We start from the raw sequence: 7,438 nt of genomic DNA, 5'->3' as shown, positions 1-7,438 counted from the left end.
CTAAGCTTTCTCCAGCAAAACCTGCACAGTCAGGCACCTGTGGCTTACGTTAGGTGTGCAGACTACCCAAGTTAATATGGAAAAGCATTAACTTTTTTTTTTTTTTTTAAATCATACAGAATTTAATTTGTGATTCCCATGTAAGCCAGGGAAAGGCAGCTATCACCCTAAAGCAGCAAGGGCCAGGTGCAGGGCCTACAAAGAGATGTTCTGAAAAAGCAACCCTGATATTGAGCTGTTTCACTTAGTAATGGCATTCTAACACTTAAGTCCAAGTGCTTTTTAATAGACCTGTAAGATTTTGCAACAGTTCACTCCAAGTTAATGTAATTAGATATGCCCTGGCCTCTGACCAGGTAGCCCTTCATTACATGCCATTGTTCGTTTGTTTGGCTGTGTATGCCCTTACACAGACCTGCTGCTCTTAGCAATTGCAATTCAGAGTCGGGGATTTCAAAACAAGCTATCCAGAACAAATATTTAATTCTGGTTCATTCATTTTAACCTCTTAAAATGCTACTTCTTTCATTTGAAGAAGCTTAATCAAATGTTTCCTGAATTTTGAGTTCAGTTTATAGGCCCCGATTCATTTAGGCCCTAAATATTTCAGAATGTTTATCTTGAGCGCTTTCACAAATCTAGGTCTTAATTCATGTAAATATGTGCGGTCTGATGCATTCCTACTCATCACTCTGAGTATGCTAAAATACTGGCCAATTCAAAAGAAATCTACCGTATAAACGTAAATGCTGAACTCCTAATTAAACACTTATTACTTCAAGTCATCTGGAGCTTTGGGTGTTTCTTGACAGTCTTAAGAGTTTGCAATGGCCTTAATACAAAACAAATGCACAACAACTCTAGTGTGGGGAAAAAAGTAGCTAAAGAAATCAGTCAAAAGCGGCAGCTTTACCTTGTTGGGCAGCTGAGCTCCACCACCACCGCACTCTCATCCCCCTCCTCAGAAGAAGAGGGGGAGAAGAAAGTATGCTGGGGAAAAAAAAAAAAGCTCATGGGTTGAGATAAGGATAATTTAATTAAAGGGAGAAAGAAGAGAGGAAAAAAAACAAAGGCTATGTGGAAGCACAGAGAGAAAAAAAATTTTCTCTACTTCCCATCAACAAGTGGTGTTTGGCCACATCCTGGGAAGCAGGGCCTCGATACGCATAACGCTTGCCTGGGAGGACAGACGTCTTCATAACAAGAGCCCCACCCCTCCTTCCCCTTTTCCACCTTTTATTGCTGAGTGTGGCATCGTGTTACAGAATATCCCTTTGGTTGGTTTAGGGCAGCTGCCCTGGTGATGTCCCCTCCCCACCTCTTGCCCACCCCAGCCTGCTGGCTTTTGGGGGCTTGGAGGGAGTCCTGATGTGGTGCCAGTATTGTTCAGCAATAGACACAGCACTGGTGTGATACCAGGGCTGTTCCAGCTACATGTGCAGAGCACAGCACTGTGTGGGCTGCTGCAGGGAAAGGTGACTCCATCCCAGCCAGACCCAGCACAGCAGTGAAAGCCATTGCTCTCCACGTGCTTTCTAATTAGGCTGGCTGGTAAACCTCAACTTGAGCATCCTATTTTCAACTCATAAAAGGCTGTGAAAGTCAAAGTTAGGAATTAAATTCTGGTAAAGAGCTTATATCACTTCACTTCTTTTTCCAAAAGATGTCAGTGGTTTTGTGTAGCCCTTGCTGGGCCTCTGGTATTTGTTTTCTTTGCGAAACGTCTTCAATGGAAATATCAGCCACCTTCAGCCTTGTAACATCTTCCATAAATAACAACTTTCTTACCATTTGCATTTGTGTAAAATAGTCAATCATCCAGATTGCTGCTGCGTGGATTTTAATCTGTATTCTTTATATTGGCACAAAGTATTCTCTTTTTAAATTTATATATTGAGTAACATTTTGGAAAATCAGAGGGAGAAGAATAAAAACACAATGGTGTTTGTAGTTAAATTAGAATGTGTCAAAGAATGTTAGTCTTCTTTTTAAGTCACTTTTAAGAGTGAGTTTTCAGTGAACAATTAGTTCTTTCTTAGAGACGAAATATCTTCCTGTAGGCCCACCATTCCCTTTCAAGTATTGCCTCAGATTTTTTTATCCTTGTCAAGAAGTGATGTAAGCACATGTGATTTGATTTGCATGGAATCTTGACCAAAGTCAAGTAGCAGCAAGACCCAATACTTTGTCCTTCACTTTTTTTTTCTTCTTTTTTTTTTTTTTCAATAGAAGACCTTGGCAAGATTACATTTACCTTTAATCTACATTTTTTACCAAGTGCCAGTATTGATTTTAAAGCAAACTGTGTTGTTGAGTCACACTCTTGTGTTCAGTTTTGTCTCTAATTCTCCAGTCCCCGAGATGCTATTTGATTTCAGGGTTGTATTGCGTACACTGTATTGCTCTAGCACTGCTATCTATGCAACTGCCTTTGGTCACCATTGGGGAGCACGACAGTAAGGAATACAGCTTCAGTCTGAGCCAGTAGGGCATGCCTTAGTCTTACAATACCCAGAGAATTCTGAGTGCCTTCTGAAATTTTGCCTTGTGATAGACTATTTTCAAACAGTTTCACCTCTCTGTACTTAATGATCTTAATATTCACACATTAACAACAAAACAAAAAAACCTTATTCTTAAAAAATGCCTTTAAAATGCCTTTGTGACAGTCATAGGTAGGTGCTATCTGCAGGATTATATTTAAATACTTGACAGAGTTTGCAGATGTTTTCAGAGTTTGATTTTCTGTACCTAAAACCTTAGCATGGCTGTCACCCTTTCCGAGTTTCAGCTGGATGTTATTTATTTCTGCCTGCTGCTGCTAAAAAAAAAAAAAAAAAAAAAAAGGAATAAAAATTCTGTGTTTTTTTTCTGAATTGTGCAGTCAGAAGAGTCATCAAAACTTGCTTCTGGGGGGAGACCAAGCTTCTTAACAGCTTAAGTGAAATGAACAAAGCAAAAGTATGCAGGCAACATGTTTAATTAAAAGAAGAGAAACCTAATTGCATGCTCTAGTATGCTCTTCACTAAAATAGTGAAGTTTAATCAGAACTGGGGAATGTAGCTCCTAGTTTTAATTTATGTTGACGTATATGAAACATTCATAAATAATCTCTAGCCTTAACACAGGCATGCTTTCCCACCTAAACAAAGGCACGTGCAGGATTTATGGTAGCGTCAGAGACTCACCTCACCTTGGTTGTCTACGTTCATCTTATCTGTTCCATACATCGGCTGTAGAACAAGATGAACTTAACCCAGGAAGCACTTAGACTTTGTTTAATGACTACAAAAAAAACCCTTTCAAGTGGAGCTACTGCTCAGTTCGGCTGTCCAAACGGGTATTTCATATGGTTTAGGGTATCTGACTTGCCCTTCAGCTGCTGGTCAAGAAGCATGTGGGACTCAAAGTTCCCACATCATATTTGCCAGTCCTACACGGGTGTTTTGGAGACCCTAAGTACTGAATTAATACCATAGGCTGTAGTTTGGTTTGACATCAAGAAACCAAATGCAGGTGTCTACATCTGAGGTATCTGTACAGTCAGTACAGAGCTAGTCACTAGCCCGACTGCATTGGAAGCTCAGGCTGAGATGTAGGCTAGAAGCCATCTAGCTGACACATTGTTGAGTCTTTTTTAGGGTAAACAGAATCACTCCATAGGCTTATTGACCCAATTTAGATAGGTAGACACGTATTTAGGTGTCTTGATCTGGAGCAAATGCCTACCTTTTATTTGAGCAGGTAACAATTCCATTTGACATGTCTATTCGTTTCTGAAGGTTCATGAGGCAGAACAGCAGACAGGCTGAAAGCTAAAAGAGAAGCCTAGTCAAAACCTAGAGCAACGTGAAAATGTGTGTGAACGTGAAAATGGCCTGGAAAAAGTGTTTTGTTAGCTAAATGTTGGCATGTACTGCGATGCTTCCTCTGGTTCTCTGTTGAGGGAAATGGGATTTGTCAAGTGCACAGGGATGCACGGAGAAGACAGTTGACGGTCATCTTCAGCAATCTAGAGAACTCCAGGTTTTTGTTAGCCACTTGTGCCAAAGGGTAAGCCTATCTGTCCTTTATCCTTCATTTCACAAAACGAAGTGGTATGGCAACTTTCAAGTATCAAGTGTATGAGTCAGCCACGGCAAACAGAGCCACAAAAAGCTGGGTGATCTTAAATCTGCCAAGGAAATCCTCAGATTGGAATCCAATTCTCTAGATAAGGATTTCTTTAGAAGTGGCTGCTTCTTATAATTATATTCTTAACATCATAATGTGCAGAAAATATCAGAATATCTATCAAGTGTGAGAAGCTGTACTCACCTTTGATAGATTCACAGAGTATAATAATTAAAGGGAGTCATGAGTTAAGCAAAAGCTCAGCAAAACAAACTGATGCTGACATACACAGATAATGTCAACTGATAGCTGGTTGGCATTATGAATTGTCTTATAATTATGTAATTAAAGCAAGTCCGTACAAACCTTAACTTTCAGGAAACTATAAAAATACATGTAGCTATAAAATTATATTTAGCCATTAATTTCTTGTCAAGTCTGTCATACCTGCTCATAAAATGCTTAATGAAGAAGCTTGTACATGTACAGTCTCATACATTTCTTCTAGAAACTGCAGTCTGTAACAGTGCAGTCATAAAAACAAATTACAACTGTAAAAATACATACAATGTTTTGCTCTTCGTTCCTTTTCAAATTGAAATTGTTATTACGCTTTCAGTCTTTCAAAGGCAGGAAGGCACTTGGTCTATTAAGCTAATCCCACTGATTTTGCCAAGACTGCAAAAAATTCAGGTTTTGTGTGCAGGAGATCTAGACTGGAAACTAAAACTCTTGGTTACTGGGATTCAGATTTCTTTCTGAGTTTAATTTCTGTTCCAGTATCAGAAAAACAAATCACAGGGCTTCACAGGGAAAATAGATAGATATTAGTAGGTATCGAGGCCCACCACGTTTTTTGTTTTGGATCTTGCACAAGTAGATATGGTACACAACACACAGATATCTCGCAGCAGACGTGGAGGAGCTGATGGTGAATGAAGGCATGCCAACAGATTCACAGTAAGAAAGATGTCCAGAATACAAGTCTACAGAACAGACTTAAAGCTACGGTCTTTAGCTTAACTCTCAATTGCACTTGAAATCAACTAAATTTTGTACCTGTAGCCTGAGGACAGATTTTAGTTCTATATAACTGAATTTCCAATTCTCTGTCCAGAGGATCCAGGGTCATAAATCTATAAAATAAATAAATGTGCAAACTAACTTTCCAAAAACATTTTGCATTGTTTCAGGGACTAATCTTGGAGGGTTCTTTGCCTGCTTTCAATAGACTGATATTTTTGCCAAATTGGGCTTTACAAGGCATAGTTCACCAGCAGCCCTGGCAAACTGGGAAGGCCTCAGTTGGCTGGAGGTTAGTGAATGTGATTTCAGGCTTCAGTAAGGGAGGCTCCAGGGAGTTACAGGCCTGTCATAACCTTGGTACCAGAGGAGGTTGTGGAGCAGATCATTTTGAATGTCACGACACAGCACGTACGGGACAATCGAGTGACCAGAAGCAGCCGGCATGGGGTTATGAAATGCCTGACTAACTTGGTCTCCTTCTACAACATGCAAGGATGCAACATACAAGCAGGATGACCTGCTTACTAGATGAAGGAAAGTCTGTGGATGTTGTTTACCTGTTTTTTAGTGAAGTGTTTGACACTACTGCTATTTCCTACATCATTCTCCCAGAGAAAATGGCTGCTCATGGCTTGAACTGGTGCGTGGTTCACTGGGTGAAGGCCGCGCCTCGAGTACTGTGCTCACTTTTGGGCCCCTCACTATAAGAAGGACATCGAGGTGCCCAAGGATGTGCAGAGAATGGGAACAAAGCTGGTGAAGTCACTAGAAAACAAGACTTATGAGGAGCAACTGGGGGAATTGGGGTCGTTCAGCCTGGAGAAGAGGAGGCTGAGGGCAGAACTCCTTCCTCTCTACAACTACCTGAAAGGAGGCTGCAGCGAGGAGGGGGTCAGTTTCTTCTCAGGAGACAAGTGACAGGATGTGGGAAAACAGTCTTAACCAGGGGAGGTTTAGATTGGATGTTCGGAAGAATTTCTTCAAGAAGAGGGTGGTGAAGCATTGGAACAGGCTGCCCAGGGAAGTGGTGGAGTCCCCATCCCTGGAGGTATGTAAGAGACGTGTGGATGTGGCACTGAGGGACACGGTTTAGTGGTGGGACTCGGTAGGTCAGGCTAATGGTTGGACCTCATGATCCTGAAGGTCTTTTCCAGTCTGGATTATTCTGTGATATTCAACAGATGGGCTGTTACAAGCATTTTTTTTATTGAGTATTTCCCTTCAAGGTTGAATAAACTAAACAGAGGAATTTATGTAAAATTAAAATGGATAAAAAACAGCCATTTAACAGATGCAGAAATGGCTAAATTGTCTGTTATGAAATGTTTCTCAGGGCTGGTTTTGTTATTTTATTTTATTTTATTTTATTTTATTTTATTTTATTTTATTTTATTTTATTTTATTTTATTTTATTTTTTCCTCCTGAGGAAGCACTGTTTCTTAATAGTTCTTATTGCAGCAGCAAGTCCCTCTCCCACACAAAAAAATGCATGTTTCCCCAACTTCAAACTCCAAGTATATTATACATCTTTTTTTTTTTTTAGTATTTATTTATTAGAAGGGCTTAGTTATCCAATACATCTACAATCATAATGCATTTGAGTCCCTCCAACTGAAAAAAACGTAGGATATCTGAGGATGTGTTCATTACTAACCTAATATGAATTTAACCAGTATGCAGCTGCTAATATTATTTAAAAAATGTGAAACAGTAGAATAAAGCAAAAAGAATAAGATACACTGGAAAATCAAATGTCGCCAATATCAATTGCTCTGCCTCTTGCTTTATACCAGCAAGATCCCTTCACTGGGAAAATCCTTCTGACAATTAAATGAACCTTAAGGTGTGTTGGGGGCTGGCACAATTTTACTTCCTTTGTTGTTCTCATACTTTATTTATGACCTGCCAACTGCTTGTTAAAAAAAAAAAAAAAAAGCACTCTCAACATTTAACAATGCTTTCTTTATTGGAGCAAAGGAGTTTGAAAGCTACTAGGACACTTTTCTCTCTAAGGTTTAGTTACAGTACTATAAACAGCAATATAATCTTAAATACTGGTCTCTGAAATGATGGTGTTCTCTCTTCCCAATCACATAGATATAAAGATGTATCAGCAGTGACAAAGGGCTCTGTTTGTCCCCACATTAGGATGAAGGGCTCCATATTCCTAGTATTTATGCATGTGTTAATCATGCACATAAAAGCTGACTGACTTACCGGCGCTTCCTATGTATATTTTTTGAAAAAGGGCTAGTGTCATCATTTCCACCACAAACTTCTTCTAAACTTCAGCCCCA

General features: G+C 39.6%; 1 protein-coding gene across 4 annotated transcripts in view; it reads left to right on the top strand.

Annotated features, from left to right (window-relative positions):
- The window catches only part of ZBTB10 (zinc finger and BTB domain containing 10), a 93,982-nt gene that overhangs the window by 39,951 nt on the left and 46,593 nt on the right, over window positions 1-7,438 (top strand). The window lies entirely within an intron of this gene.

The sequence above is a fragment of the Anser anser genome (genome assembly GCF_964211835.1).
Source record: "Anser anser genome assembly, chromosome: 2".
Taxonomy (NCBI): domain Eukaryota; kingdom Metazoa; phylum Chordata; class Aves; order Anseriformes; family Anatidae; genus Anser; species Anser anser.
Note: the sequence above shows the minus strand (reverse complement) of the source record. Positions and strands in the feature narration are given on the sequence as shown.